Genomic DNA, 7,477 nt, shown 5'->3' with positions numbered 1-7,477 from the left:
TCGAGAGAGAGAGAGAGAGAGAGAATAAAAAAATGTATTAGGCTACGAAAATGAATTATTTTTAACTAGGTGGAGATTTTCGTTCTCTTCTAGCTTATTCCTGTAGCTCAGTGGCAGAATAAGATAATACTGAGGCTCAGCATCATTTCCATGGCACTTCTTCGTGACTAGCACATATTCCGGAGTCAAAAACAAGAGAGAGAAGTGACAATTTTTCGGCTAATTAAAGTGAATTAAGACAATGCTACAGCTCGGTATCCTTTCCGTGGCATTTCTTCTTGACTAGCGTCATATTTTTGTGTTAATCTACTGTTACAGTTCCGAAGTCAGTTTGGAGAGATAGCAATTTCACGCTTAGTTAATTTGACAGAACATACAACGGCTCAGCATCTCTTTCACAGTACTTCTTTGTGACTAGCATCACATTCCTGTGTTTACTGTTGCAGGTGAGGAGTCAAGATGGAAGGTTGGCAATTTGTAGCAAAGTCAGTGTACACAGTGCATAGCAGCATACCCCAGTGTTGTATTGGCGTGTATAAAAGCCTGCGTTGCTTAGGGGCAATGTGGTGATCCTCTCTTTGGCTCAGTGGTAACGTGCGCACATATCAAGCACGAGGGCCTGAGATCGAATCTCGACCAGGACAGTGTGATTAATTTGTTAAGTTTCAGTTCGGTTATTACACTGGTGGCAGCAGATAGATATGAGGCGAGGCCTTCAAGGCAGTGATGTGTGTTGACAGCCTTACATCCCCAGGGTGAGCTGTCCGGTATGGTTCACATTGCTCCCATGGTGTGGTTCACAGCACCCTCAATGGTGGTCCCCTATGCGCTATCCTACCACATGTGTTTGAAACTGAACAAATTAATCACCAAGGGGAGAAAAGAGTGATGTAATGGGGTGTATAAAAGCCAGTGTTGCTTAGAGTCAATGTGGGGATCCTCTCTTAGGCCTATGAAGCGCGAGGGCCTGAGATCGAATCTCGGCCAGGACAGTGTGATTAATTTAAGTTGCAGTTGGGTTATTACAGTGTTAATAATTAGCTTTAGTTTAGCTTTCAAAATGGAGAGGCTGTAAGTTGAGCCCGAGATAAAGAGCACAGAGAACTCGCAAGCAAAACACTTTCCTTGGAGACATACTGTACGTGTGCTTTTTATTAATCTGTTTACTTCTTTATTATCGCCTGCCTTAAGCAAGGCGGAGCGATAATGTTTTTGCCCGCGGTTTTGTGTGTGTGTGTGTGTGTGTGTGTGTGAGTGTGTGAAAATATCTGTCACCATTATATCTCATGAACTGCTTGAACTATCAACATGAAACCTTCAGGGTATCAAGATATGGCCAAAATTCTGGACGAGTTCGAAAATGGGCACTCGGGGTCAATGTCAAAGTCACCAAAATGGCTGCCAAATGTCAACTAGTTTTTATCACCCGCCTTTGCTCTATTATCTCCCATAAACTGCTTGAGCTATCAACGTGAAACCTTCAGGGTATAAAGATATGGCCAAAATCTTGGACGAGTTCAAAAATGGGCACTCGGGGTCAAGGTCAAGGTCAAAAAATGGCTGCCAAAGGTCAACTAGTTTCTTTAATATGGATTGGCTTTTTTGTGAAATGCAGTGACTGAATTCTGTAGAGTTTTGCGAATTTTCTTCAAGTCTGGTTTGTACATAGCTTGTAACTTGGCCAACAGCATATTCTGGCGGGCGATTAGCATTCGGCTCCCGAATGCTTTTTTTTTTTCTTTTCTTTTCTTTTGATGGATGGATGGATGGACTTAATTCGAGTAGGAATGATTAATTCAATATATTGTATAATGATACTTTATTTTTAGATAGCAACAATCCAATTATATTTTAACGACATTATAATTTATGGAACTGGCTACTGGAAATATTGCTGTAATTTCTTGAATATAACACTTGACTATCACTACCACCACTAATTATGCTGCATCTGCTAACGATAGTCATTAAAGATTTACATTCCTCTTAATAAAATCTATATTTGTTTAAAATCAGTTTTATGCTTCATTCACTTTAACTGGATGGAGATTTTCTTCCTTTTGTGGCATATTTCTAGTCTTAATCCTTTTCACAGCACTTCTTCGTGACTAGCACTATTTTTCACCGTTCACCTATTGCTTCATCTCAGAAATGAAGATGGAGAGATGTTATCTGTTGCCTACGGTTTTAATGATTTTAATTTTATGGAGATTTTTGTTCTCTTTGCAACTTCTTTCTAATCTAATTTTTTTGTATAGCACTTCTTCATGACTAGCATCATATTCTACTATTAATTTATTGCTGGATCATATAAAAGAACACGGAGAGACGTAATTTTCTCAAAAACTTCTTTCATCTTAACTTGGCCCATGTTTTCGTCCATTTGTAGCTTATTTCTCATAGCTCAGTGGCAGAAAGAAGACAGTGCCACAGATGTAAATCCTTTCCACAGCACTTCTTCATGACTAACACCCTTTTCTAGCGTTCATCTCGTGGTACATCAGAATCCTGAAAATGGAGAGATGGCAATTTTACGTCAAGTTTAAATGAATGGAGTATTGTGATCATCTTGAGTCAAATGGCTGTCTGATCACATGCATCACTATACGCCTGTTACACTGACTTGGCCCAATTTTCATCCTTTTTGCAGCTTATTTCGCTTAGCTCAGTGGCAAATTAAGACAATACTACGGCTCTACGCCCGTTCTCTAGCACTACTTCGTGATTAGCACCATATTCTAGTATTAATCTGTTACTACAACTCAGTCATGAAATTACAGAGATAGCAATTTCAGGCCAAGTTAGTGTGAAAAGGGTATAATAAGCACAGCTGACGCATCTTAGCCTTCGTATTGCCCATTCTTTAACGATTTATTCTATGCATTACACATTATGATCATGTCGTGTGTTACTGAGACAAGCTATATCGATACCAGGGTGAGAGAGAGACAAGCTATATTGATACCAGGATGAGAGAGAAAGAAACAAGCTATATCGATACCAGAGTGAGAGAGAGACAAGCTATATTGATACCAGAGTGAGAGAGAGACAAGCTATATTGATACCAGAGTGAGAGAGAGAGAGAGAGAGAGAGAGCTTCGAAGCCTCCTCTGTCACTTAGGCCTGTATTCTCGTCCCTTTAACACCTCTTCCTTAACGATTTATTTTGGGGTATTGCCTCTTAATATAATTTTGTACGTTATTTATGCAGAGTACGGCAATATTGAAAGGACTTACATAAGACAGGATAGGAAACTAAAGTGTAATAAGCAAAATAAATCGCTTAGGAAAAGGTATGAGGGAACTTCCTTAACTAAAGAGAATACGGGCTTTAGAATGGGAGTCCTTGGAGTATTGAGGAATGTTTAATATTAATGTGGTAAATCATTGTTCTACAGAATTTTGAATAGGACGTTGGAATACCCGTAAGTAAACACGTTCATGGCAGGATGGACAAAGCCATGACAAAAACGATGATTGTCAGGTGAAGAAAGGAAGGTGGAACTCTTGAGTGGGGTGAGGCTTCCGGTGTCAGGTGAAGAATGGAAGGTGGAACTCTTGATGGGGTAGTGTTTCTGGTGATGTGAGGGCGTGTGGACGATGTTATGGGTGTGGCGGGTGATGACGTGTGGCCAGACTGCAGCCATCATAAGCTGATAAAACTAATACATTCTCTCTGTCTTTCTGTCTCTCTTTGTGTCTGTCTGCCTGTCTGTCTGCCTGTCTCTGTGTCTGTCTGTCTGTCTGTCTATCTGTCTGTCTGTCTATCTGTCTCTCTGTCTCTGTCTGTCTGTCTGTCTGTCTGTCTGTCTCTCTCTCTCTCTCTCTCTCTCTCTCTCTCTCTCTCTCTCTCTTATTATACATAGTTTGGTCACATTTTTCTTCTCAGTAAAAATGACTTTAATTACAAATCAAGTGTGGCGTCATGACACAGCAGTAGCCAGTGCCAGGAGGTACAGTAGGTATAAATGTACAGTCACTCATAAAAGAAACGACCCCCCCCCCGGCCAAGACACCTTTCAGCCAATATGATATCGGTCCTGGTAACACTGTAAATGACGTCAGATGTGGGGGTGTGAAGCTGGGTTTGGGGGAAGTTCATTCAAAGATCATTCTGTGTGTCGAGCCCATTCATTTAACCCTTGAGGCCGGGGGTTTCATTTGCATCATGTGCGGCATTAATGCATAAATGTTTCGGGTATGGGATTGTGTTATCACCTGAAAGTTCTTTGTTCTTGTAGCATAAAGTTAATTTTGTGTGAAGGACAACATAACAAGTCGGATATAATGTATGTTTGACTCGAATTGTGGATTGAAGCAGTGTTTCGTGCAGATTAACTCCGCCCTCCTCTCAAACACCCCTCCTCATCCCCCCATATGGCTGACGTCAAATACACTGTTACCAACACTGAATACCCCGAGTTATATTGCCTTTAACGCAGGGGGGGTCTTTTCTTTTATGAGTGACTGTACAATGTATACTGGCACACTGTTGTAAGGAACGACGGAATTACCTTCATGTTGGCATCATATCCATGGCTGGCATTACTGGGTGGGCGGGGATCCTGATGGACGAGGGGGATGCGTCTCTCCGGGTGGGCCAGAGGGACGAGGGGGAGGTGTCCCTTCAGGTGGGCCAGAGGGACGAGGGGGGGGTGTCCCTTCAGGTGAGCCAGAGGGACGAGGGGGGAGACTCCCTTCGGGTGGGCCAGAGGGACGAGGGGGGAGACTCCCTTCAGGTGAGCCAGAGGGACGAGGGGGGAGACTCCCTTCGGGTGGGCCAGAGGGACGAGGGGGGGGTGTCCCTTCAGGTGAGCCAGAGGGACGAGGGGGGAGACTCCCTTCGGGTGGGCCAGAGGGACGAGGGGGGAGACTCCCTTCGGGTGGGCCAGAGGGACGAGTGGGGAGACTCCCTTCGGGTGGGCCAGAGGGACGAGGGGGGAGACTCCCTTCGGGTGGGCCAGAGGGACGAGGGGGGAGACTCCCTTCGGGTGGGCCAGAGGGACGAGGGGGGAGACACCACTCGGGTGGGCCAGAGGGACGAGGGGTGACTCCCTTCAGGTGGGCCAGAGGGACGAGGGGGGAGACTCCTTCGGGTGGCCCAGAGGGCCGCGGGGGGGGTGTCCCTTCAGGTGAGCCAGAGGGACGAGGGGGGAGACTCCCTTCGGGTGGGCCAGAGGGACGAGGGGAGACTCCCTTCGGGTGGGCCAGAGGGACGAGGGGGGAGACTCCCTTCGGGTGGGCCAGAGGGACGAGGGGAGACTCCTTCGGGTGGGCCAGAGGGACGAGGGGGGAGACTCCCTTCGGGTGGGCCAGAGGAACGAGGGTGTAGACTCCCTTCGGGTGGGCCAGAGGGACGAGGGGGGAGACTCCCTTCAGGTGGGCCAGAGGGACGAGGGGGGAGACTCCCTTCGGGTGGGCCAGAGGGACGAGGGGGGAGACTCCCTTCAGGTGAGCCAGAGGGACGAGGGGGGAGACTCCCTTCGGGTGGGCCAGAGGGACGAGGGGGGAGACTCCCTTCGGGTGGGCCAGAGGGACGAGGGGGGAGACTCCCTTCGGGTGGGCCAGAGGGACGAGGGGGGAGACTCCCTTCGGGTGGGCCAGAGGGACGAGGGGGGAGACTCCCTTCGGGTGGGCCAGAGGGACGAGGGGGGGGCGTCCCTTCGGGTGGGCCAGAGGGACGAGGGGGGAGACTCCGTCCTGGTGGGCCAGAGGGACGAGGGGGGAGACTCCCCTCAGGTGGGCCAGAGGGACGAGGGGGGAGACTCCCTTCGGGTGGGCCAGAGGGACGAGGGGGGGGCGTCCCCTCGGGTGGGCCAGAGGGACGAGGGGGGGGCGTCCCTTCGGGTGGGCCAGAGGGAGGAGGTTGAGGAGAGAAGTCCACAGGGAGGGTTGCACCAGTAACTGAAGACGGAGGCGGAGGGGGAGGCTGCCTCCTACCCGAGCCAAAGGGGAAGAATGGGGGAAACAGTCCTGGCAAAGGCAACACAGAAAGATGATTATGTTAGTTTAGGAGTTTGTGGGCTGTGTTATACTTCTGTCAAGCACGTAATGTAACCATCCAGCCATCTTTCATTCCTTTTTTGCACCATCAAGAGCGTAGGAACCCCAGGGTTAGGCTGCACAGGCATGACATTTAAGGCAAGGGTGATCAGCCTTATTCGCCTCTGTCTCTGAGTGGCATTATATGAACAATAAACCCCAACATCTATTCCACCTCTCCCTCCACCTCAATCACATACACAATCCTAGTCAGTCTCTCATTTTCCGTCCACTCCACATGGCCAAACCACCTCAGAGTCTTTCTTCTAACACTTCCAATCACACTCGTATCAGTACCACAGCTCGTATGATATACCCTCTTTACTCTATCTTGGCTTAAACCTGTCATTTCTCAATCTTGAATACTAAGATGGAACAATAGGTTGACACTGGAGTATGCTGCTGGCCACGAGAAAGTGTTGTGGAAAGTCTGTTGAGCTTTAGTATTGTCTTATATTGCTACAGAGTTTCGTCAAATAAGCTGCATGAGAGGGAAAATCTGGGCCAAGTTAGAGTAAAAGGAGTATACCACTACTCGCAGTATGGGTGAATCACTGTTCTGAGGTCTCAGAACAAATTAAGTATTTTCTTTATTAATGAACCGACAAAAAAGAACTTTATTTTTCATTTTCTCCATTTCATTACAGTTTATCCACAATTACACCAGGTTTTGACATCCCCTTCTGTCAGCATTTAATCCTTCGTTAGTCAGGAGGGGTATTTTGGTACCCCAAATTTTTTTAAAAGCTCATATTTCCTAGCCGGTATTTCGATTATTTCTCTCCGTTCCAGTACTCTCCTGATTCAGTGAGGAGAGGGAGTATGTGGATTGGTTTAGTCCTGCCTCTGCTGTAGTGAGAGAGAAGGGCACTCCCCCCCCCCCTCGGAGTGTCCAGTCACCTCATCAAACTGACCATCTAGATCATAGTGATATAGATTTTTTTTTTTTTTTCAGATTGTTTATCATGATACTGATTTTAAAAATCACAAAATGTATTTTCCTGTGCGTGTTTACCTGACAAATGAGATATGAGTCCATTTGTTATTTTCTTCTGATAATATAATTTATTGCATTATATTATTATAAATTAATAAACACCACCTACAAGGCATTCAATCTTTTCATTAGTGATTGCAGAGATATGGTGAAGCGGCAGTATGAATATACTTTACATGTTAGTAACACTATGTGTATTTTTGTACTGGGGTGTTGTAACACCCCACCGAACTAACCACGTTTGAATACCCCACAGGACTAACAAAGGGTTACGCATTATGAAACGCGGTGTTCAGAATCAAAGATTTGTCGGTGCAGCTTATACACTCGGATTGGTGCATTTTCCTTCACAATATTTTCTTTGTGCCAATCAGAGGAGTAAGACTTGTTTTTAAATCTTTTTACCTTAAAATGTCCCCGCACCCAGGAAAAATCGTA

This window comes from Coenobita brevimanus, chromosome 5, assembly GCF_032717465.1.
Source record: "Coenobita brevimanus isolate Jiangsu-jjx chromosome 5, ASM3271746v2, whole genome shotgun sequence".
Classification (NCBI taxonomy): Eukaryota; Metazoa; Arthropoda; class Malacostraca; order Decapoda; family Coenobitidae; genus Coenobita; species Coenobita brevimanus.
The sequence above is the reverse complement of the archived record's forward strand: the minus strand, read 5'-3'. Positions refer to the sequence as shown.